Source organism: Molossus molossus, unplaced genomic scaffold, assembly GCF_014108415.1.
Source record: "Molossus molossus isolate mMolMol1 unplaced genomic scaffold, mMolMol1.p scaffold_m16_p_22, whole genome shotgun sequence".
Classification (NCBI taxonomy): Eukaryota; Metazoa; Chordata; class Mammalia; order Chiroptera; family Molossidae; genus Molossus; species Molossus molossus.
Genome location: NW_023425358.1, coordinates 36460413 through 36484857, shown reverse-complemented (window position 1 = coordinate 36484857; position 24445 = coordinate 36460413). Strand labels below are relative to the sequence as shown.

Genomic DNA, 24445 nt, shown 5'->3' with positions numbered 1-24445 from the left:
ACTCCATGAAACAACATTCTGTATTTCCAGTGGGTTAATATTAGTGTGTAACAGCTCAGGAACAGGTGTAAAGGCACACACCCGATGGACAACAGAGGGTCCTCCCGAGGGGGGAGGGGAGCGAGGAGGGGGGGTGGGGGGGGCTGGAGGCCTGGCCCAAGTAAACTTACGCTGTACCTGTAATGCTCCGACTTTTTTTTCAAACAAAGAGAATGTTTTGTTTTGTTTTTTTAAGTTTTAAAAAATATCCTCACTAGAGGATATTTTTCTATTTATCTTCAGATAGAGTGGGAGGGAGGGAGAGAGGGAGAGAGAGAGAGAGAGGGAGAGACATCCATGTGAGAGACACAGTGACTGGTTGCCTCCCGCACCACCCCAACCGCGGCCCGGGGCAGGGACAAATCGCAACGGAGGTACGTGCCCTTGACCAGAATCGAACCTGAGACTCATTGGTCTGCGGGCTGATGCTCTAACTGCTGAGCAAAACCGGCCAAGGCGAGAAGGTTTTTTGTATTATGCGTTTAATTAAAAATTAGTAGCTGCCCTGGCCAGTTGGCTCAGCGGTTAGAGCATCGGCCTGCGGTCCGGAGAGACCCGGGTTCGGTTCCCGCTAAGGGCATGTACTTCGGTTGCAGTTTGTCCCCGGCCCTGGTTGGTCGTGCGGGTGGCAGCCACTCGATGTGTCCCTTTCACGTCGATGTTTCTCTCTCTCTCTCCCTTCCTCTCTCTCCCTCCCACTCTATCTGTACAAAAAATGGAAAAATATCCTCAGGTGAGGATAAAAAAAAAATTAGTAGCGATGGGGAAAAGGAGAAACATCTGTAACAAAAATAAATTAATAAAAATTGGAAAAAAAAAAGAACAACAACAACAAAAAAACTAGTAGCGGATCCATAGCTGTCCCCAAAGAATGGCCAAACAGAGGAGACCCCAAACCAGGAGGCGCGCAGTGGAGCCCAGGGTCCCGAGTCTCCAGGAGGAGATCAGGGGAGGAAGGGAAACTTCTCTCTTCCCTTCCCCCAGAGGTTAGGGGTGGATGCGAGGTGTTCAGACCTACCCCAGGGAGCATCATCATGAGTCACCGTGTGCCAGGCATGTTCAGAGACTCTCTGACTCTCTGAACATCCTCTCCTTGAGTCCCGAGAGGATTCTGTGACATGTTTCGTCATCACTGACTGTTGGGAAACAGAAGCTTAAGATGGTGGTGTGCTCCAGGACCTGGCTGGTATGTGCCTGCCTGTGTGACAGAGTGTCCTGGAGGCACGCGGGGGTGGGGGCGGACTTCTGTGCTGCCGCCCGCGCCGGCCCTCTGCTGGGAGCGCACGAAGGCACAGTCCGGTGTCTGGGGGACATTTCTGAGTTACCCTGTGTCTCTGGTGCACCAGGGAGGGCCTGCTGCAGCTGGGCCGCAGGGGCTTGCCTGCCGGGCCAGTGTGCGGTGACGGGATGTGTGGCCTTCTCCAGGAGCAAGAGGGAAACCGAGTCTTCTCTGCTGTCTTCCCCGTGGTTTCTGGCCGGACCCAGCCTTGGGTGCCTTGGTCTCTACTTTTCCCAGCTGCTGAGGGTTTCTCCCAGCTGTGCTCCCCCTCAGTGAGTGCACCTCCCCAGCTGTGCTCCCCAGTGAGTGCCCCTCCATCTGTTCCTCCAAATGTCAAGGCAAAAGCCAGGGTTCTATTGGACCGAACGCTTTGTTCTGACAGCCCTGTGTCTGGCCTGTTAGCAAACGCTATTGGCTTTGCCTTCAGAGCTCATGCAGACTGTGACCCTTGTCAACATCACCACCAGGACAGCCTGCTGCTTGGACCGGCGCAGTGGTCTCCTCTCTGGGCCCCATAGACAGCGGAGGGACCTCGTTGAAATGCTCGTCAGATCACGTGCCCCTGGGCTCCCTCCCTCCCAGGTCCCCATCTCACTCTGGGGATCAGCAAAGTCCCTCAGTGGCGGAAGGCCCACGCTCTGGCCCTCTGGCCCCCCTGCCCACGGCCCGTGCTCATCCCCGATGCTCCTTGAACCCACCAGGCCTGGCCACCCTCAGTCTCCAGCTTGCTTTCCCTCTGCCCGGAAGGTCCATCTCCTGAAGTCCATGTAGTTCGCCCCTTACTACCCCAAAGCTGCCCCCAGTATGTTACATGTTTATTTGTGCGTCTCTCTCCCCCACGAGCTCCGGAGTCTGGTGGGGCGGGTCTGTGCTGTCCGGGGCCAGGCTGGGGCTCCTGGTGGGATGGCGACCGAACAGAGGCCAGAGCGTGGAGGGCGGTGGTTTCCTTACCTCCTCCCCACTCCAGTCCAGCCTCAAACTGTTTTGCCACCTCGTCCCCGCCAGAGCCACCCCGTGCGTCTGTTCTCTGTGCCCTTTGGCAGTTGTCTGCTATCAGTTAAAGGGTGAGGGTTAATGATAGATAACAGTAATGAGTGCTGTTACGCCAGACACTGTTCTAAGTGCTTTACCTGTGTTACTCATTTCTGTTTGTATATAAGCAGCTACTGTTGCCTCTGCTTCCTTGAGGGACAGGAGAGCACAGACTCGCAGTCACTTGTGCCAGGTCACACAGCCGAAGTGGAAGGACCGGGTTTCAATCCAGGGAGCCTGGGTCGGCCCAGCCCCCTCCTCTGTATTTCCTTGTAGCTTGACTTGACATTTGGAGGCAGGGCAGTGCGCCCCATAGTCTGCCTTGGTCCACCTCCCCTTTCCTTTCCCTGCATGGCCCGTGGGCCGTGGGGTTCGCACCAGGCCTTCCTCCTCATAGCCTCCTCCTCCCTAACTTCTGGTGCTGAGTGCCTCCTGACTCTCCCTTCAGGGCCTGTTCCAGACCCATGAGCCCAGGGAAGCTGGGGAGGGCAGCTTCTCCCTCGCCTGTGGTTCTGCCCCTCCTGGCCGGGCTCCTGGCCATCCTACAGGGCTGCTAGCCCGCTCTGTGTGTCTGGGCTCCAGAAAGCCTCGGCGACCAATCCGGGGGGTGGCATGGTGCATCCTGACTGCTCCGGGCCCTGGAAGCTGGCTGTCCCTGCAGGCCCGCGCCGGGCGGGCGCGTTGGGAGAGCCGAGAGCCGGGCTGTGCCGCGGGTGGGGTGCCCCTTCTCCGGGGCCTGTCTGTCTGCGCAGGTGTGCTCCAGCTCGGCTGTTCTTCCTCTGCCTGCCAGGAGACTTCCTACTTCTCGGGGCGGGCGAGGGCCGCTTCAGCGCGCTCCGTGGTGACAGCTGAAAACACCGCCTATTTTTAGTGTTCCTGAGTCCAGTTTATTTTAGTTTCCTACTTTGCCCTGGTGGATTTGCTTCTCTCTGGCTTCACCAGTGTATGTGTGTGCACACGTGTGTGCTGGTGTGCATACACGTGCGCCAATTATGCATGCATGACTGGTGACCCGCGAACCCGTGTGGATATGCGCACACACATGTGTTTGTGTGCGCACACGCTAAAGCACATGTACAGGCGTCGATGGTGTCAACATGTGCAAGCACACAACACGTGTCCCTGTATTGGTGTGTGCACACGGACACACATGTACTTATGTGTTGATATGTGCCCACATGCGGCAACATGGCATCCATGAGCCCTTGTGTGTTTGTAGGTGTGGGCACATGCACACCCATGTGGCAATGTGTGCCTGTGTATTGGATGCATGGTTACATGTGTGGACACATGCACAGCATGTTAATAGGGCCCCATGTTGGTGTGCATGACCACACACACACGCTAACATGGACCTGCGCCAGCGCATGTTCACACAGGCAGACACACATGTCCATGCGTGTTGAGGCATGTCCACGTGTTGGGGTGTGTGCGTGCCTTGGTGTCGTACTCCAGTGTGCTGGCCTTCCCGGGGCTGACGCTTCTCCTTCCAGGAGCAGCTGCCGAGTTTTCCCGGAACGAGGAGCACTCGCTGTGCCTGCTGGGGGTTGCTGGTTACCCGGAGCTGCACCCACTACTGGGAACCACCTGGCTCTGGTGCTCTGCAGGCGACGGGGAGCTGCTCTGAGGACCTACTGGGGGTGTTTCCTGGGGCGTGCCTTGGCGCAGGCCTGTCTGCCTCGTCTGTGTCTGGGGGTCCTCCTGGGGGTCCTCCTGGGGGTCAGGAGGGCCCGGGGGTGTTCCCATGTCCTTGGTCCCTAGAAGAGGGGCCCCAGGGGTCATAGCCACCCCTCATGGCTGGTTTCTGCCACAACTGTTTTGGTTCATCATCTCAGAAGAGAGGGTTTGGGGACGAAGTTTGGCCCCAGCCTCCCCCCTCCATGGGAAGGTCTGGCGGCTCCAGCCCCACAGACACATTCACTGTGCAGAGACTTCAACTGTAGGGCTCGGCCAAGAAACAACAGAACTAAAACAAAAGCCGAGTCCGTTTGTGTAGCTCGTCTTCCTCCTCCTGCTTCAGAGGCCTTGGCCCCCGTGGCCCCTGGGAGTGGCCGGCCGGAGCCGACAGACAAAGAGAAACAAAACAACCCAGAACATTCGAAGGGCCCTGAGCTGGTGATGTGCTCCTTGGGCCGCCTGGGCCCTGCTCTGCCGTCCTGGTCCGCCGTCCTGGTCCGCCGCCCTGGTCCGCCGCCCTGGTCCGCCGCCGGGGCGTGCTCAGAACCTCCCTGAGCCCGAGGCCGGGCCCCTCGGCGCCCACGCGGCCGTCTTCCTTTTCTGGTTCCCTTCTCCCTCACCCACTGCTTCTTCCTGTTCACCAGTTGGCTCCTCCTGGGGATGGGGAAGGAACAGGAGTGGCCCTGACCCTTGTTCACTTCCTGGCATTCTGGGTGCAGTTCCTTCCACCTTTTCTGAAGCTTCTCGGAGGGCTCTTGAGACACTTTAACGGTGCCTCCTGCCTCGCCGGCTGCTCCCAGTCTCATCTGTCCGGCTCCCTGACCTCTCGACTCTGGTGTCTCAGGGCCCACACACCCTTTGTCCTTGCTCACGCATTCCCCGGGCGAGCCCACCCAGGGTCACTCTGGGAACCCCGTCTCTGTCCTGAGCACTCCCAGATTGGTGTCCCGGGCCCATGCCTGCCCCTGAATTCCAGTGGCCAACTCCAACTCCGTACCTGGATTTGCTCAAGGCCGCTCCCCCTAGCAACGCCTGACTCCTCCATTCCCCAGGGCCCTGGCCCGGGCCTGCTCCGGCTGCTGCCCTCCTGCTGCTCAGGCCGGAAGTCCCGGACTCAGCCGTGCCCCTCTGCTCTGCTTCCCGCGTTGACCCACCAGGAAGTGTAAGGCTTCGCCTTCAACACCTGTCCAGAATCCAGCTGCCTCTCGCCGTCCCGCTCTGGCCACCTCCTTGGTCCAGGGCGTCACCAGCTCTCACCTGAATGCGGGCAGCCTCCCTGCACCTGTGTCTGCTTGCCGGTCAGGTGTTCTGAGCACAGCAGCCAGAGATGGATGAGAACTGCAGCCAGTCACCGTCCCGCTCCGCCCGAAGCCCCGCAGGGGGCCTGTGCCCTCCGCCCTGCCCCGTCCGCCCTCCTTCCCTCTGCCACCGGCTCAGACACCAGCTGCCTCCCCTCCACCCCCAACTCTGGCCCTGATCTGTCCCCTCTCCCACCTCCTTCAGGCCCTTCTACAAATCTCCCTTGCTCTCCGAAGCCCACGCCAACCTCCTCCCGGTCCCCCGTGTTCTGAACACGCCTTGCTGTGTTTCCTGTGGCCTTGTCACCAGTGGAGATACTGTGTACTCGACCTGGGCATCGTGTTTCTTGTTTCTTGTCTGTTTCTCCCCGTGAGGACGGTGGGCCCAGGAGGGCAGGGACCTCGCTTTGTTTGTCCCCAGCGCCTGGAATGATGCCTGGCACATGATCGTGGGTTCTGAAGTATCGACTGGATGGATGTTTAGAAGGATGGTTTCCCGGGGGTCTGTGACTCGTGGCAGGTTTTGGTCTTGTGCAGGGCCCTGGGGCCTGCTTCTCTCCCCGGCACAGGCCCTGCTCCAGAGCCAGCGGCCCCGCCTCTTGCCGGCTGACCCTGTGGCTGCTCCTGTCTACCTGGCCACTCGGCCGTTAGTTCTTTCTGCTGCAGCCAGAATGCTCTCGTAAAACTGTAGGTGGGGACATTTCTTGACCCCGATTCAAACCTGGCCCGTGGCATAAAGCCCATCTGGCCCCACGGCCTGTAAGTACCTTCTTCACAGGCTCCTGCCTCACAGGCCTTCTCCTCCAACATCCCATGTTCTCTCCTACCTCGGGGCCTTTGCATAGGCGGCTGCTGTTCCCTGGAATGCTCCCCAGCCCCCCGGGCTCTCACGCTTGGTTCCTATTTTATGTTAGTAGAAGCAGGAGAGGGTGTCAGGCAGCAAGAATGATTGATGGCCCTTTACCCCAAAGTAGTGTCTCACACTGCTCCTCAGTGACTCTTGCTCTTATGGTATTAGAGATTATTTTGTTTGACCCTATCCAAGACCTCTTGAGATGGTAGTGTAACAGCTAATTATTTTTATCAGGGAAGGTTTCGTGAAAGATCAGATGATTTGATCTAGAACTTAGGTCTAACTCAGTGCCATCTTGTATTTTTCCTTGGGGGAAACCGAAATCCAGAGGGAGCAGGGATTTCTGTAAGACCACAGAGCAGATGGACACCGTGCTGCAGGGCATCCTGTTGGGCAGGGGAGTGAGGTGAGGAGCAGGGCTTGGAAGAGGCCGAGGAGTTGCAGGAGCGAGTCGTTAACAGGTGTTCCTCAGGCACAAAGTCCCACGCCCTGGTGGCAGGATTGGGAGGAGGTGTGTGTTTTTTTAATAAACTGGGAGAGGTGTCAGGGCTGGGTTGTGCCAAAGTTCAGGCTTTGTCTGGCCCACATGGGAGGCCCGGTGGAGGGGCCGGGGACAGGACGTGGATGAGCCTGACTCAGTGCCCTTGTCAAAACCTGCCCAGGCGTAGACGCAGAGGAGAGGATCTGGAATGGTACCCAGCAGGCGTATTCTGCAATGTGGCCCCGCACACCTGCCAGCAACAGTCCTGACCGAATGGCTGCCAGCCTGCTGGCCCTGGCCCCAAACCCTGGGGCACATGCTTCCATACCTAGGGAGTACAGAGGTGTGGTGGGGAGGGGCCCGCCCGGGCAGCCAGGCAGCTCTCTGAGCGGAGCGGCGCCCTGCATGCCTACTCGAGCACCTTACCCCTGGGCGAGAGGCGTGGGGCAGGGGGGGGCCCGGGCGGCTGGAAGAGGGAGCTCTGGCCGGTCACAGGCACAGTCGGCGTGACTGCTCCGACCCCCAGGCTTCTCTCCAGCCCTTGGCCAGGGTTGGCATCTAGGAGCTTAGGTGGACCAAGAGCATGGACTGTTCAGCCAGACAGCCCAGGCTGAAATCCTCGTTCTGCCACTTCCCAGCTGTGTGTCTCTGGCAAGTAACTTACCCTGTCTGTGCCATTATTATATAATTCTGAAAATAGGATTGACAACACACCTCTCCTGTATGGGCTCTTACGAAGGTGGAGGAGTTGGCGTGTGCAGAGCGCTCAGAATAACAGGGTAGCACGTCATCTACTTTGCAGCAGGTGTCAGGGCTGTGTTCCTTTTCAGGGCTGAGTACTACTCCACTGGAGGGAGAGACCACATGCCATGTGTCTGTCCCTCACTTGAGGGACACAGGCCATTTGCACCTTTTGGTGACTGTGAACGACGTCCATGTGGCTGTTCGAACACCTGCTTCCCACTGTCTCCTTTACCTTCTCTTCTTCCCCGAATCACTCTCGTGCCTCGCCCCTGCTTGCCCTGGCACCCATACCCTGGTGGCCATGCCGCACACAGGGCGAGAGCACAGTCTGGACCAGGCGGGCGTGGGGTCAAATCCTGGCCCTGCCTCCTGCCTGCTGTGTGACCTTGGGCAAGCTCCTCAAGTCTCTGGGCTTTGTTATAAAATGAGATCAATCACACATTCCCATTGGTTGAGGTGAGGATCTCGAGGGCTGGTAGGTGCCAGTGCTGGGTGTGGCTGGGCAGCCCCGGCGGCTGTATGCCTGGGCAGAGGGCTGCCTCTGCTCGTGGCCGATTCCCACCCTGTGGCCTGTTGGTCTCTGGCTGTGCTCTTTGGAATCTACCCACGTCACTGCGCATGCACCTGGCTCGGAGCTTCTCGCTGCTGCCTGGGTTTCCGAGCTCACATTCCTCGTGGCTTATTTACTCCCTTCATGAGGGGACCTGGTACCGTCCGCTCCTGCCGCGCCAGCAGCGGACATCCTGGAGCCGGTCATCCGATGGGCCTGAGAATTTCCTTGGGATGTGCTGGCGTGGGACTGCTGGCCACAGGGCACTGGGTTGGGTGCCTTTCATTAAATGTCCTTTCCAGAGGGCTGTGGACGGTCCCTCCGGCGTCTGCTCTGAGCAGCTGACCTGGGATGTCCGAGGTTGCCATGGGAGCATGCCTGGTGTCTTGTCTTGTTTTGTTTTGTTTTTTTACTCCTTACCCGAGGATATTTTTCCATTTATCTTTAGATAGAGTCGAGAGAGGGAGAGAAAGAGAGAGAAACATCGATGTGAGAGAGACATCGATTGGCTCCTGCACCACCCCGACCAGGGCCGGGGGCCAAACCACAACCGAGGTGCGTGCCCTTGACTAGAATCGAACCCACGACTCTTTGCTCCGCGGGCCCACACTCTAAATGCTGAGCTCAAGACCGGGGCTGGTGTCTTGTTTTGATTTGCATTGCTGAGCTGTGGACTTGAGTCTTTTATCTTTGTAAGTCAGTGGCGGGGGTGGGGGCCGAGACTCGGAGCGTCTGAGGAGCACGTCGCAGGGCACAGCAAGCTGGGGTGCGACCCAGGCCTAGTCGGAATCTCTGGCCCCCGCGGCCGAGGCAGGTCCAATGCAGGGAGAGGACCAGGGATGTGAGGCTCCTTTGTGCTGAGAAGGTTCCGGGATGGGGCGAGCGTGTGGCCAGCCCTCCTGCTGACGGTGTGGCCGCCTTGGTGTGCAGCTGTGTACACGCATGTTACCTCCCTCCGGCCTGTCCTCGCATGGCTTTCTGCTCTGTGTGTCTCTGTGCTCTCTTCTCTTTTTAAACATTTTGTTTTCTTTATTGATGTTAGAGAGAGAGGAAGGGAGAGAGGGATAGAGACATTGATGAGAGAGAACACTGATGGGCTGCCTTCTGCACATCCCCCTACTGGGGACTGGGCCCACAACCTGGGCGTGTGCCCTGACCGGGAATTGAACCAGCGACCTCTTGGTGCTGGGTCGACGCTCAACCACTGAGCCACACCAGCAGGGCTCTCTGCTCTTCTTATAAGGACACCTGTCGTCAGAGTCAGGGCTCCCTCTAATCCAGGAGGACCTCATCTCTAGATTCTTAACTAATTCCATCTACAGAGACTTTATTTCTAAATAAGGTCACATTCTGAGGTCCCGGGTGGACATGAATTCTGGGGGACACCACTGCCCGCAGTGTGAGTGCCCAACCCCAGAGCTGCAGGACTCTGGGTGCACATCCAGACCCCGGCTCTTGGGTTTCATGGGAACTTGATTTTCTTCTGAAAGCCGATTTTCTCTTCTGCAAATGGGGTAATTTTCTCGGCTCTCACTAAAGGTCAGCATGTCCTTGGATGGTCATGTACTTGCGACAGCTGGAACGGACATGCCCAGAAAGCCCCTGCTGTGATCAAAAATAAGATAAGGGTGTGACTCAGTGGTTGAGTGTCGACCCTGCACCAAGAGGTCACCGATTTGATTCCTGGTCAGGGCAAATGCCCAGGTTGTGGGCCCGATCCCTAGTGGGGGGCATGCAGGAGGCGGCCAGTCAATGTTCTCTCTCATCAGTGTTTCTACCTCTCTCTCCCTCTCCCTTCCTCTCTCTCTAAAGTCAATAAAGGGGAAAAAATAAGATAAGGACTCCTGGCCTGTTTGTTCAGTGGTTAGAGCATCAGCCCATGGCCCAAAGTGTCTCAGGTTCGATTCCTGGCCAAGGGCACGCGCCTCGGTTGCAGGTTTGATTCCTGGCCCTGGTTGGAGTCGTGCGGGAGGCAAGGAATTGACGTGTCTCTCTCACATCGATGTTCCTCTCTCTCTCTCTCTCTCTCTCTCTCAAAAAAGAATATCAATAGAAAAATATCCTCGGGCAAGGGTTAACAAACAAACAAAACAAACAAACAATAAGGAAAGTAAAATAGGGGTAAGATAAAAAAAAAAAAAAAAGGAACGTGTACAAAAGGGTACAACCTTAAAAAAAAAAAGGCCCAACATGAAAAGACCCTATTCCCTAGCCCATAATGGGTCCTTGTTCCAGAGGTAACGTGCTTAATAGTTTCCTCCTGGAAAAGTGTTCATGTCTACAGTCTGTGTTCCTCTCCACTTTGGATCGGCTCCGTGGGCCAGTCTGGGACATGTCTACAGTCTGTGTTCCTCTCCACTTTGGATCGGCTCCGTGGGCCAGTCTGGGAAGTCTTCCTCCTGGTGCACAGGACTCTCTCTCGAGCCTGCAGGAGGCCTCCCTGGGCAGCCTGCCCGCCTGTACACGGCACAGAGAAGGACAGAGCTGCCTTCCGTTAGCACCCGAGCCGTGAGGAGGCCAGCGGAGGCCTCGTTCCCTGGGATGCCCTGAAGGTTGGGTCCACTTTCTTTTCTTTTCTTTTTTAATTTATTGATTGCTTTTATAGAGAGAGGAAGGAGGTGAAGAGAGAGAGAGAGACATCAATTTGTTGTTCCACTTTTTATTTTTTTTATTATTTTTCTTTATTGATTTTAGAGAGAGAAGAAGGGAGAGGGAGAGATAGAAACATCGATGAGAGAGAACATCGACTGGCCGCCTCCTGCATGCCCCCCACTGGAGATCCAGCCCACAACCTGGGCATGTGCCCTGTCCGGGAATCGAACCAGCGACCTCTTGGTGCAGGGTCGACGCTCAACCACTGAGCCACACGGGCTGGGCTGTTATTCCACTTCTTTACGCATTCACTGGTTGATTCTCGTACGTGCCCTGACCAGAGAGCGCACAGTGTAGCAGGACGAGTCTCTGACTGCTGGGCTCCTCGGCCAGGGCGGGTCCCGTGAGAGAAACCTTCCTGCTGGACATGCCCATGACGGGCACCGAGCGCGGCTTCTGGGCCTTCCTCAGGGAGGGCGTCCGTTTGCCGGGCGTTGCCAGAGTGCTCTGGACGGGGGCCGAAAGCAGCGCCGCGCCTCAGGCGGGGGGCCGAGGGCGAGCCTGGCCCGGCGCCGTGCTCCCCGCAGAGGCTCCCGAGGGCCTGCCCCCCTGCCTTCGGGGCGCTGGGCTTGAGCGCCATCGCACTGCGCTCCGTTGCCGTGTCCGTCTGCCCCGTGCTCCCCGCAGAGGCTCCCGAGGGCCTGCCCCCCTGCCTTCGGGGCGCTGGGCTTGAGCGCCATCGCACTCCGCTCCGTTGCCGTGTCCGTCTGCCCCGTGCTCCCCGCAGAGGCTCCCGAGGGCCTGCCCCCCTGCCTTCGGGGCGCTGGGCTTGAGCGCCATCGCACTGCGCTCCGTTGCCGTGTCCGTCTGCGCCGTGCTCCCCGCAGAGGCTCCCGAGGGCCTGCCCCCCTGCCTTCGGGGCGCTGGGCTTGAGCGCCATCGCACTCCGCTCCGTTGCCGTGTCCGTCTGCGCTGTGCCTCTCCTCTCGTACAAGGACACTGTCGTTGGATTAATCATCTACCGTCATCTCATGTGAAGGTCCTTAATTTCCAAGTAAGGTCACATTCATAGGCTCCCGGTGGACATCTGTTTTGAGGGGCCACCCTCCAACCCCCACCGGAAGGACGATGTTAACAACAAAGTCGGCGTTGACTGAGCCCGTCCTGTGTGCAGGCACCAAGCCGTGCCTGGTGTAGCCAGGAGCTCACTGGGTCCTCACAGCCGCCTTCGAGGTGAGGGTGCTGAGGCTCAGAGGGGTCGAGGCACCTGCCTGAGGTCACACAGCCGGTGGTGGAAGTAGAGTCCGGCTTTGCCCCTCTTTTGTCCCAAGGTCATGGCCCAGCCTGGTTCCATAGGTGTTTTGTGGGGTCCACACTGCTATTAAAAGAAGAAAAATCAAATTGGTTGTCAGTGTTTAAATAGGCAGATTGGCATGCAAATCTGGGTTTGTGACAGTTTGGAAGATGTGAGGTCTGTTCTTTAGCCTCTCCATTGATTTTTAGATAGAGTGGAAGGGAGGGAGGGAGAGAGAGAAAGAGACGTCGATGTGAGAGAGATAAATCAATTGTTTGCCTCCTGTGTGACCCCAACCAGGGCCAGGGATCAAAGCTGCAACCCAGGCACATGCCCTTGACCGGGAATCAAACCTGAGACTCTTCAGTCTGCAGGCTGACACTCCAACCACTCGGCCAAACTGGCCAGGGCCATCATCACCGGTCTTTTTTGGGAATGGATTCAGAGTTCTTTTGGAGGCTGTCCGGGATCCCCAGTTATGGAAGAGTTTGCAAAAGAAGTCTGAGCCTTTGGGAGATGCTTAAGGTTTTCAGCCCACTGTACACCTCCTGCCTCAGTTTCCCCATCTGTGATAGCACCTGTTCTTTCTACCTGATCAAGTGAGGTAATAAGGAAAAGAATGAAAAATGTCGTTTATTACTGCAATTATTGTCTTAATATATTTGGCAGTATAGGGTGGGGATTAAGAAAACAGCCCCAAGTTCTAGCCATACTTGAGCAGTGGCCTAGCCTCCCTGAGACTCAGTTTCCCTGTCTGTAAGGAGGGATGATGTCGTGAGGATTCAGCGAGCAAAGTGCTTAGAACATCACCAGCTCCCGATGGTGTGGGTGTCGATAAAGGTGGTGTCCAGAGAACCTGAAGCAGGGTGGGGGGGCAGACCCAGCGTGGGGGGTGGGCAGGGAGGCTCCCCTCCCTCTGTCCTTGCCTGGCCCTCGCCGTCCTCCGGCAAGACGTGAGGACTGACGTCGCTGACCTCACGCTTCCTGGGCCCCGGCAGCTGTGATAGTGGCTGGGGAGACCAGATAAGTTTGGCAGAGCCGTCAGCAGCCGTGGCCACCCGTGTCCTTGGTGGAGGGAGGGAGAAAGGACGGGGCTGGGACAGAGTCCAGCTGAGGTTCGAGCTGTCCTTTAACTCCAGGATTGGGGCTGCCTTTGAACCCTCTTCCTGGCTGTGGACACGAGAACAGGCAGGCTCACACTCCTGCAGCATCTCTGGACTTCTCTCTGTGCGTGTGTCTGGCCGAGCCGCAGCGGGGAGGCCGGGAAGGCTCCAGGAAGACGGGCGGGAGCGTCAGCCGAGGGCCCCTCAGTGGCTTCCTCTGTAGATCGTCCCTGCGGACGGATGGGACCAACCTTCGTGCGGAATCTGCTCCGGGCTGCCAGATGGTGTTATGAGAAGGAAGGACCCTCATTCCTTCTACACAGGTTTACTGAGCACATTTACTGTGCGGGGCATTGTGCCAGGCGTGGGAGCTGCAGGCGTGGGCACACCAGACTGGGACCGATGCTCTAGCAGGAAGGATGGCCGTGGACAAGCGGGTAAAGACGCCCAGAAGACTCCAGAGGCTGTTGCTCGTGTGCAGGGGGCACTCAGAAGGGAACAGGCAGATGAGTTGCCGTCGAGTGGCTGGTGGGGAGGGGCCTCCTTCTCTGAGAAGGGCCATCTGCGCTAGGCGGAGGCACAGCATGTGCAAAGGCCCGGAGGTGGGCAGTGGCTGATGCGTTGGAGGGAGAGGAGACAGGTCCCTGGGGCTGGGGAGGAGTGACAGGGAGGGCGGTGAGCGGGAGAGAGGACCAGGCCGCGTAGCACAGGTGAGGAGTTCGGATTTGGTTTCAGTTTCTTGGGAAGCCGAGAGAAGGTCCTAAGCCGGGAAGAACCGGAGCCCCGTGGCTGCTGTGGGCAGAGGGGAGTGTGTGGGGCCGGGTGGAGGCAGAAAGGACCATGGCTCGGGCCAGGGTGCGGCAGTAGAATTGAAAGGAGGGAACGGAGCTGAGCCTTCTTTTGCAGGGAGTCAGCAGGGGTGCTGATGGGCCAGGCTCGGGGTGTGAGGGAAGGAAATAGGACGGCTCCCGACTTCTGTTTGAGGGACTTCATGGACAGGGAGCTGTTTCCCAAGATAGAACGACTGGGCGGGGAGCAGTGTGGGCCTTAAATCTGGTCTTACATTTTCGGTAGGACAGGTCAATCCAATTAACAAGTGGGCCAAGGACTGCTGAGATTCCTCCGGAGACCAACAAGTACCCGGAGCACAGGCCAAGCAGCTCAGCGGCACTCGTCACCGGGAGACGCCGGTCAAACCCCACGCGACAGCACCTCGCACCCAGCGGGACGGCTACTATCAAATGAGGAAAATCGCTGGCGAGGGCGTGGAGGGATCGGAGCCTGGCACGGTGGGTGGGGCTGTAAAATGTGCAGCTGCCACGGGAAACTGGCTGCTCTCAGTTCCTCAAAACACTGAGAACAGCCAGCGTGCGGCCCAGCATTTCCAGCTGCAGACACGCCCCCGAGGAGCCCAGGGGGTCTGGAAGGCTGCGGGCTCGCCCGTGCTCAGGGCGGCATTGTTCACCGTCGCCAGGGGGGAAGCCTTTCCCTCTCTCCCTCTCCCTTCCCCTCTCTAAACGAAGAAGGAAAAAGGGAGGAGATTCTGACACTTGATTCAACATGACCGGGCCTGGAGGACATGATGCTAAGCGAAACACCAGCCCCCAAAGGACACATCCCGTACGGTTCCACCGACAGGAGGTGCTGGAGAGGAGCCCGGTTCATGGGAAGTGGACTGGTGGTTTCGGGGGCTGGAGGCGCGGATGGGGACTCATCGTTCAATGATACAGAGTTGCAGTCTGGGAAGATGAGAGAGTCCTGGGCATGGGTGGTGCTGTGGCCACACAGCGCATGCGTGCTTCCTGCCACCGGCGTGCCCTGGAAAATGTCACCTGATGCCACGAGTCTTCGACCACACTTTACAAAACGTGTGATGGGGTTTGACCTTCGCAGGAGTCGGGCCGGCCCGGCCAGCGGCGTGGACTGGATTTGTAGGTGGTAGACCCGAGGGCCCAGACCCATGGCTGGGGGAAGCGACAGCCCGCAGAGCCTCCTGCAAAAGATTAACTCAGCGATCTTCAGCCGGTGAGCCGTATAAAATACGCAGTACCTGACTGTTTAGTCAGGGGCACTGACCTCGTTCCCTGTCAAATAAAACAAAGACAGCAGCCAGCACAAAGGTTCCGCCCTGTGTGAGGGAATGAAAATCGTACCTATTTCTATTCGTCAGATTGGCGAAGACGTCTGTGCTGGTGTGCGGCAGACTTTGAGCAGTTAGTTTGTGTGCCAGGAGCTAGAGAGGTTGAACATCGCCAGACGGAGCCTTGAAGGAGCAGCCCTGAGCTCCTGGCTCCTGCAGGCGTGACCCTGGTGGCCCCGGTTGACCCGACCTTGGCCAGCTTTGCCGTGTGTCCCTGGGCCGGGGCCCAGGCCAGCTGAGCGTGGCTCATGTAGCAATAGGCCCTGTGGCCCAGTTACGCTGGGTGCCATCTTCAGAGAGGCCAGGCCAGGCTTCTTCCTCCTCTCTGCTCTGCCACCGAGGGGACAGGGCTCTGCACACTTTGTCTGTCAGGGGACAGAGAGGACATATTTTTGGCTTCGCAGGCCAGATGGGCTCTGTCTCGGCTGCTCGGCTCTGCTGCCGGAGGGCAAAGCTGCCACAGACGGTATGTCCATGACCGGGCATGGCGTGTGCACTGCTGCTCCCCAGGACAGCCTCGCCACACAGCGGGGCTCCGTTCCACCTAGACTCAGCGCGGAGCTCGGGTCCGCCTCATCATACAGCAGGGCTCGGTTCCGCCTGGTCTCAGCGCGGGGCTCGGTTCCGCCTGGACTCAGCGCAGAGCTCGGGTCCGCCTCATCATACAGCAGGGCTCGGTTCCGCCTGGTCTCAGCGCGGGGCTCGGGTCCGCCTCATCATACAGCAGGGCTCGGTTCCGCCTGGTCTCAGCGCAGAGCTCGGTTCTGCCTGGACTCAGTGCAGGCCTCGGTTCCGCCTGGACTCAGCGCAGAGCTCGGGTCCGCCTCATCATACAGCAGGGCTCGGTTCCGCCTGGTCTCAGCGCAGGGCTCGGTTCCGCCTGGTCGCAGTGCAGGGCTCGGTTCTGCCTGGACTCAGCGCAGAGCTCGGGTCCGCCTCATCATACAGCAGGGCTCGGTTCTGCCTGGACTCAACGCAGGGCTCGGTTCCGTGTCGTCATATAGCAGGGCTCGGTTCTGCCTGGTCTCGGCGCAGAGCTCGGTTCCGCCCGGTCTCAGCGCCGTGGACGCACACGGCAGCGGCTCGCTTCTCTGGCTCGACGCTGGCATATGAGAGTCACCCGTGTTGTCTTCCCATCGCTGTGGAGGGTCCCTCTGTGGGGCTCACGGGAACAAGGCTGCTGGGGACATGTGTGTACCACGTCCTTGTGCGGATGTGTGTTTTCCTTTCCCTTCGGTCACAGCTGGGGACGGGGTTGCTGGGCTGTGGCACCCGCCTGTGTTCTGCTTTAGGGCGTGTTGTCTGAGGATACCCCAAAGCCCCTGCCGTCCCCGCGTGTCCTGTCCGCACGCCAGCGTCAGTGAAGACCTGGTGCGCTAGGCTCTCCCCTTCGTGTGTGAGTCGTTCGTGAATAACACGTCCTCTGCTTCGCTGCTGTCGGATTGACTCCCCAGCTTTGAGTGCGCATACAGGGTTGGAAGGAAAGAAGGAAGGGAGGGAGGGAGGGAGGCCAGTCTGGAAGGGGCCTGAGAATCTGCACTTCTGTCCGGTTCCCAGGTGATACTGCGGCTGCTGGTCGGGGGCCACACTTTGAAAACCGCTCTTGGGACAGGTACAATGACAGGGAGCAGGACCCCCTCCCCCACAGTTGCCACAATGCTGCGGTCACCACACTAGCTCCGGGGTCTGGCGGAGGTTTTGAGGTGCTGAATGGTGTGAGGGTTCAGGAACCCCCTGGAGCCGCCCCCCGGGCCCTGCCCCTCTTGGGGTCTGAGGAAGTATGGCTTCGTGGTCTGTTGGTCCCTGCCCAGCTAAGGAGCCTCCTGGGCCCTAGGACTCCCAAACTCCTGAGACCTCTGGCCCTCGCTCCCCTCCCTCTGTCCCGTGGGCCGTTGGCTCTCTGAGGCCTGCTTTGGTGACCTCCAGCTGCGGCGGAGAAGGCTTCCAGGGCCCCTCAGCCCCGCGGGTGTTCCAGCTGAGTGCTTCTTGGGGTGTGCCTCAGATTGTGCTCCACGCCCTCTGTCACCAGCAAGCAGGCTGTCCTTTGGTCTTAGAAGTCAGGAGGTGGCCTTGGTGTGTCTGTAGCCTGGAAGGGGCTTGCTCTGCAGGGGTCCCCGAGTGAGAACAAAGGCCCCCCACTGGGCAGCCTGAAGGAAGCCACCCGCAGTGTGTCCGGCCCTGTGTCTTGTCTTGTTTGGAACCTTTAAGAGGGCTCCACAAAAGGGAGGGGGAGGACTCAGCATCCTGGCCATAGGGCGGGGTCCCTTTGCTGCAGGGAGAGCCCCCAGGCCTCTCCTCTCTCCTGGGTGCCCCGCAGCCTCCTCACTGCCCTGGGGGCAGGCGAGAGCTCCGGAAACCAGGTCTGACGGGACACTGCTGGGCCTCGGGGCCCCGGCACCTCGGGGGTATGCCAGATGTCTTAAAAGCATCAAAACATTTTGCTTTAATTTTTTGTCTTTTTAAAAAATCGAACTGGAGCATCCATACAGGAAAGTGCCCAGCCCTAGGTGTAGAGGTCACTGGACTTTCCCACAGGAGCACACATGTGCGACGATCCCCCGGCTCGGGTGGACCGCTCTCCTGCCCGCACCCCGACAGCACCCAGCAGCGCACCGCACCCTCGCCGCGCTCACCTGCTTATGGAAGGCGCGTCAACCCCGCCCACAGTGATCTGCGGGCCAAGCTGCTGTGGGTCAGCATTGTGCTTCTGTTTCATCCACGTCATGGTCCCTGCTGTCCACTCCCTTTCTTTGCTAGGTGGCCCCCAGGGTCGGCATGTGCCACCTCTTGCCATCCTTCCATCCACTTGTTTGTGGACACCTGTGTTGGTTCCAGTTTGGGGCTCTTATGAGTGAAGCTGCTGAGAACCTTCCTGGACCACCTGTGTGGGTCTGTGTTCATTTCTCCTGATGCTCATTGTGTCAGTGGAGCTCCGCTTCAGTAGACGATGCTACAATGTTTCCATAGCACTGTGCCCACCCCCTCTACCAGCAGCGTGTGAGCTTGCGAGCTGTGAGCTGTCCAGTTGCTCCACCTCCTTGCCAACATTTGTTATTGTCAGTCTTTCTCACTTTAGCCCTTCTGGTGTATGGTGTAGGATCTCATTGTGAGATCAGTTGACATTTCTCTGATGTCTAGGCTGCCCAGGGCTGGTGGGGTGGCCCCATGAAGTCACAGCGATCTCGTTTCCTATCTTTCTGCTCTATCACCCTTTGTGTGTGACTTCCATTCTCAAAGTTGCCTCGTGATCCAAGGTGGCTGCTCTAGCTCCATCCATCATGACTGCAGTCCAGGCAGCGGGAAGGGGGACCTGTCAACAAATACATAGGAATTTCTGATATTGATAATTCCAGGAAGACAGAACACAGTGATGGTAAGAACGTGGTGGGAGAAGGGCTACTGTAGAAAGGGTGATCTTTTTGTTCATTTTGTTTGCTGCTACAGCCTCCCGGTACAGAGCAGAGCCTGACATCCAGTAAATATTGTTGAGAGAACGAAGACTGTTCAGGGAAGGTCTCACTGAGAAGGTGACTTTAGGCTTGAGAAGTCGGGGGTCACCTTTGTGGGCAGAGGTGTGGGGGGAGATGGCCCCCGGAGGCACAGTCAGTGCAAAGGCCCTGTGACAGAAGTGTGCCTGATGGGCCAGTGTGGCCAGAGAAGAATGAGCGAGGCGGCTGGCAAAGGGAGGTTTGATTGGAGTGACTACAGGGAGGTCATTGTCACGGATTTGGATTTTATTCTGAGATAAATAAGAAGCCATGGGAGGCATTTGAGCAGGGCAATGACACCATCAGAGTATCTTTTAAAAGGATCAATCTGATTCTGAGGAGAGAATAGACCAGGTACTGCACTGGCCCAAGCGAGCAATGAAGGGTGTCGGTGGTGCTGGAGAGAAGGGGGCAGATTTCAGGTGTGGAGAGAGAGAGAGAGAGAGAGAGAGAGAGGCCAAGACTTGCTGACCAGCAGGCTCTGGGTGGGAGGGAAATGGAGGAGTCAAGGATCACTCACCTCAGCTTAAACAACCCACCCTGTTGACTCTCAGTGTAGTTGGGTTTCCTATCAAAGGCTTTCCTTTTATTCTTGGCACCTTAAAATCTAAAGAACTTGGAACATTAGCCAAGGGCGCGGTCCAGTCCCAGATTGAATCAGCCAGGCTGCAGTCATCTCAGAGTTCACAGGCCCCGCGGGGCTGGGGACGCCTCTGGAGCCCTGGGATTCAGGGGGTGGTAAGGGACTTGCTGGCTAGTCTGGGGTGGACAGGGTCCGGTCCTGTCCAGAACTGGACCTTGCATGGGCGAACTGACCTCTTGGCTCCTCTGGTCAGAGGTGTTTCCTCTGGAGCTTGTTTTCTGTTATCACTGGGCGATGAGTTAGGTTTTGTAATTCGGGTTAGGTTGATGATTAAGCTGTGACCTGTGCTCAGAGCCCAGTGGGAAGGCCTGGTAGAGAAGTGTGAGGGTGCAGGCCTGCGTGTGGATTCAGAACCCGAGGCTTGGGCCGCCTGCACCCGCGACCTCGGGGAGACATCTGTACTTTAAGCCTCAGCGGCCACATCCGCGAAATGGGCCTCTGAGAATTTAACAAGGTGAAGTAGGCAGAAGTGTTTTCTTAGTTGTACAGTTGGTCAGTATGATTTTCCTATTCCCCGAGTCTCCCCTAGCTTCTCGGGGACAGGGGACCTCTCTTGTTCATCTTCACGACTTTCAATTCCGAGCACAGCATCTATCATGGGGGGGGGGGAGGTGTGATTGTGTGGAGAATGAGCTGGGGTCTTAATTAGATCAGAGCAGGCTCCCTGTAGGGAGCTCCCGAAGGCTTCCCGGAGGAGGTGGCACTTGCTGGGCGGGGTTTTGGAATTGTGGGAGGCCGGAGTAGAGAGGTGTGTGCGGGAGACAGTGAACGGATGGCCTTCCCAGGGTGGACTCATGTTGGAGGACATGAAGCACTGAACGCCGAGAACAGGAGTTCACACTCGAAGGTGCTGGGGAGCCCAGTGACAATTACAGCTACCTCATAATAAGTACCTGCAGTGCACACTCGCTGTGCACGGTCTCTGAGTCTCACCCACGGCCCTGCCAAGTAGGGCTCTCACCCCTCCCACTCTACAGACGAGGAAACTGAGGCATTGAGTGGGAAGCCTTGTGCTTGAGACCACACAGCTAGGAAGTGATGGAGGAGGGGTCCCATCAGATCTGTCCACACCAGCACTGACCATAGAAATGTCGTGCAAACTGTGATCTGAAATGTCCTAGTAGCCACATTAAAAAAAAGGAATTACAGGTGGAATTAGTGGGTCTCCTTCTTCACCCCAAATATCACCCACTCCGCATGCGATCAGTGTGGAACCTCCGGGTGACCAGGCGGCAGGCTTCGAGTCCTGCTCTGGGCTCCTTCAGACAGAGCAAAGAACACGTGGGTGTCGAGTGAGTGAGTGATGAGAAAGACCCCACTGCTGAAAAGGGCACACTGAGTGAGGCATCCAAGTGTGATGTCTTTAAAAAAACGTGTTTTCTGGGGATTGTAACTTTTCTGGTATCAGCTCGAACGTCACCTCCTCAGAAGCCTCCCTGGGTGGCCCCCTCTGACATGAAGGTCGTGGCACTCTGCACCCGGCTGTAGTATTTTCCCCGGGCCTCCCCCCGCTCGGGCCTCTCCGTGCAGCGCGGGCTGGTCCACCCCCGGCCCACAGGCCCTCGGACGGGATGGTGCCTGGGCCTCAGCGTTTGTTTACCTCAGTCCTGAGGCTGTGGTCTGGCCTGTGAGTTTGCAGCTTACTGAGCCAGAACATTTTATTAAAATTGTAGTTTTTAGGACTGACTTCTTTGAAAAATAGGCTAATAGCTAAACATTTTAATACGTATGACATTTTCAGTTTTTCCCCATCACGCGTTCACTGAGCTGCTGCCCCGGCCCAAGCTGGGCCCCAAACAGGCCCATACTCTCTGCGTATTTAAAAAAATGTACACGTGGCTACGAGCCGCGAACACACACACACACAGACAGTAGCAGAACTGCTCGCTCGGTGCTGCCTGGTTGATTGGGCTCGTTTTGAGCTCACTTTCTCCTTCACTCAGCAGACATCTGCTGCGTGCCTGCTGGGCGCCAAGCACTGTTCTAGGCCCCGGAGAGACACCAAAGAACAGAGCAGACGAGAATCCTGTCCTCGTTGGGAAGACAGATGAACAGCAGACATAATCAATTCCAGTGTATGTTGGAAGGTGACAGGACCATGGAGCAAGACCGCAGGTAACAGGAGTTCAGGAATTTGGAGCGAATAGGGCGGGCCTTCCTGAGAAGGGGCACGTGAGCAGAGATTGGGAAGGGTGAGAGATTGGACCCTGTGGCGACCTCCGGAAGAACATTGAAAGCAGAGAGGGCAGCCAGTGCAAAGGCCCTGGGGCAGCAAGGAGGCCAGCAAGAGTGGGCTGAGTGACAGGGGCAATGACAGGATGTGGGGTCTGGAGAGACCAGACGGGGAGCTTGCAGACCAGTGTTGAGATGGCAGCTTTTAGGTTTACTTTCACGAAATAAAATGTTACACATTATTTTGTGTTTGAGAAATTCAGGCCAAGAGGCCAGTGTTGACTGAGTCTTTCTGGAGCTTGCCTTCTATTCAGTCATGAGTCTGTCTTTGAGATGTGCCCTCTGGGGTGTGGAAGCCAGTGTTCTGTGCTGAGGACACACTGCGGAGCAGGGGGCCACTGCATTGTCCAAGCTGAGCTCGCCTTCTAGACCCCGTGAGGATGCCCTCACCGCTCTCTAGGGTGCTGACCCGCGCCACGAACAAAGATGTGTGTCCGTGTCCCCTCATCTTTGCCCGAACTTGGTTTTCTCCTGTGACTTAGTTTGTGTCCATCTTTTGGGAAATACCTCATTTTAATGTGCTGTTAATTATTTTTGTAACTTGCGGTCGATTTACTTAACATAAAACTGTCCATAATTTTGTTATTCAGTGTCACCCCCCATAAACTCAATAAAAAGGGGGAAAAATTTTTTAAAAGCGCCCATAAAACTGTCCATTTGAACCATTTAAAAGTATATTATTCTTTGTGGCATTTACTACATTCACAGTGTTGTGCAACCATTACCCTCTGTGGTTCTAGAATATCTTCATCACCCCAAAAGGAAACCCATATGTGTTCATCAGTGACCCCCCCTGGCAATGACCAGCCTGCCTCCTGTCTCTGTGGCTTTGCCATTCTGGGCACTTCACCCACAGTGTTTGTCCTTGTGTGTCTGCCTTCTTTCACTCAGCACCACGATTCCAAGGTTTAGCCACATTGTAGCAGATGTCAGGATTTCTCTCCTGTTCAAGGCTGTATCACATTGCGTTGACTGTATCCATATTGTATCCATTTATCCCTTGATGGACACTTTTGGCCACTGGTGTGCTCATACACACCCCTCCGTAACAGGCATGGTGCAAATGTTCTCTCTCGATTTTGGTTGCCATAAGGCGAGGATACATATACTGGCTGGAACTCCTCAGACGACACACACAATGGATGAATGAATGCATGGGCCTTGATGACATTGTGCTGAGTGAAAGAAGCCACGTGTGGTCTTGTGTGCCTCCTTGTTTTTGAGAAATAGTCCTATGGACGTATTTGAAGGCTCGTATGATTCTGTGTATCTGAAAAAAGGCAAATCCATAGAGACAGACAGTAGATCCGTGGTGGTCAGGCGCTTGGGGGAGAGAAGTGTATTGTTTTGGGTGATGGAATGTTCTGATGGCTACACAACTCTAACTATGCCAAAGCCATTGAACTGTACACATTAAATGGGTGAATTGTATGGTCTCTGAATCATATCTCAGTTAACCTGTCAAAAAATGTTAGCACAGTGTTTTCAAGGTACACCCATAGCATTCATCCTTTCTAAATGTACAGTTTGATAAGTTTTATCAAATGTATACAGTGCACCTGCGTGGCCACCGAGGTCAATACACAGGACGTTGTAATCACCCCGAATAGTCCTCTGCCTCTCTTTTGCAGCCGGCTCCCCCTGTCTGCCCCCAGCCCCTTGCAGCCCTGGCTGGTGTCTGTCTCTGTGGCTTTCCTCTCTCCAGCATGTCATAGGAGTGAGTGCTATAGTGTGTCGTTTTTGTACCTGGCTTTTAAAAGACCTGCCATATGCGTGTGAGGCTCACTGCGTGTAGCTTTTATCACTACTTGGCTCCTTTTTATTCGTGGATGGTGTTCCGTTGTTTGGGTACATGGCAGTTTATCCGTCGATGGACATTTGGTTATTTTAAGACGTGTTTTTAAAGCATATTTGTTATTGGCGGACATCTAGGTAAGTCATGCTGCTGCCGGCTTCCTTCCTGACCTGTGCACAGGCTGAGTCCTGGCCAAGAACCCCCTCCGGTCTTCTTAGCCTGGCAAAGCCCAGCTCACAGGCCCCCTCTTCTGGGCCTTCCTGACTGTCCAGAGATGGGTGAGAGGGAGTGGCATCCACGAGCTGCCTTGACCCTCCCTCTCTCCCAGTCTTTGTGTTCTGGGCTGTGATCTTTGACCTTGGGGGTGGGGGCGGGGATAGACTCAGACACTTAGGCCAAAGTGATGTAACCAGGTGCCTCTGTCCTTGTGCGGCAGAGAGAAAGCTGCCCTGCAAATCAAGAGCCTTGCAAAGTCTGGTCCCGCTGAGGTGGGGGGCGGCAGCAGGGGAGGAGGAGCCTGGTGACTGCACGGCTGACCTACATGTCCCCGGTTCTGCCAGGCCCTGCTGTAGGCGCCTGACCTCTGTGAACTCGCTTAAACCTCACGCCAACCCTGTGGGTGGGCACTGTCATCACGCCCATTGAATGGAGGAGAAAACCGAGGCGCAAAGATCAATGACTTGTCCACCGTCACCCAGCCCAACGGCAGCACCGGTCATCAGACATTGCATGAGGGCAAGAGCCATGGGATGTTGTGGCACTCGAGCCCCGGATCCCCTTCTGTTGGAGACACACATGCGCGCGCGCGCGCACACACACACACACACACGCACACACACACACACACACAGCTTTCTCTGCTATTTCCTAGTTTGGCTGATTTGTCCCCAGAGCAGGTGAGTAGGCCAGCGAGGGAGGAAAACACAACAGGACTCTGGGGTTCCAGAGGCTTCTCTGGGCCCTGCTGCCTTTGCCAAGAGACATGGCCACGGGAGGGAGGCAGGAGCCGGAAATGGTTATTTGTTCTTGTTTTTTAAACCATTTTATGGGGGTGTGATTGACAAAAGGGACGCTGTAACCCATTAAAGTGTGCACCTCGCTGCATTTGGAGCTGAGCTGAGCCCGCGAAGCCATAGCTGTGTCCATGCAGACACCCGCCAGCCCCCACAGGCCTCCTCCCCGCCTGTGTGACTGCTATGACCGCT

At 56.8% G+C, this 24445-nt stretch overlaps 1 protein-coding gene across 5 annotated transcripts in view; it reads left to right on the top strand.

The window, feature by feature from the left end:
* The window catches only part of SCARB1 (scavenger receptor class B member 1), a 62444-nt gene that overhangs the window by 3773 nt on the left and 34226 nt on the right, over positions 1-24445 (top strand). The window contains exon 1 of one of the 5 annotated variants that reach the window (XM_036276582.1): positions 14447-14967. The exons of 3 other annotated variants lie outside the window; for them this stretch is intronic. The gene's annotated coding sequence lies outside the window, so the exon portion shown is untranslated. Of the gene's footprint in view, positions 1-14446; positions 14968-21175; positions 21329-24445 lie in introns of those variants that run through there. One more of the 5 variants, XM_036276581.1, reaches the window with a different exon arrangement.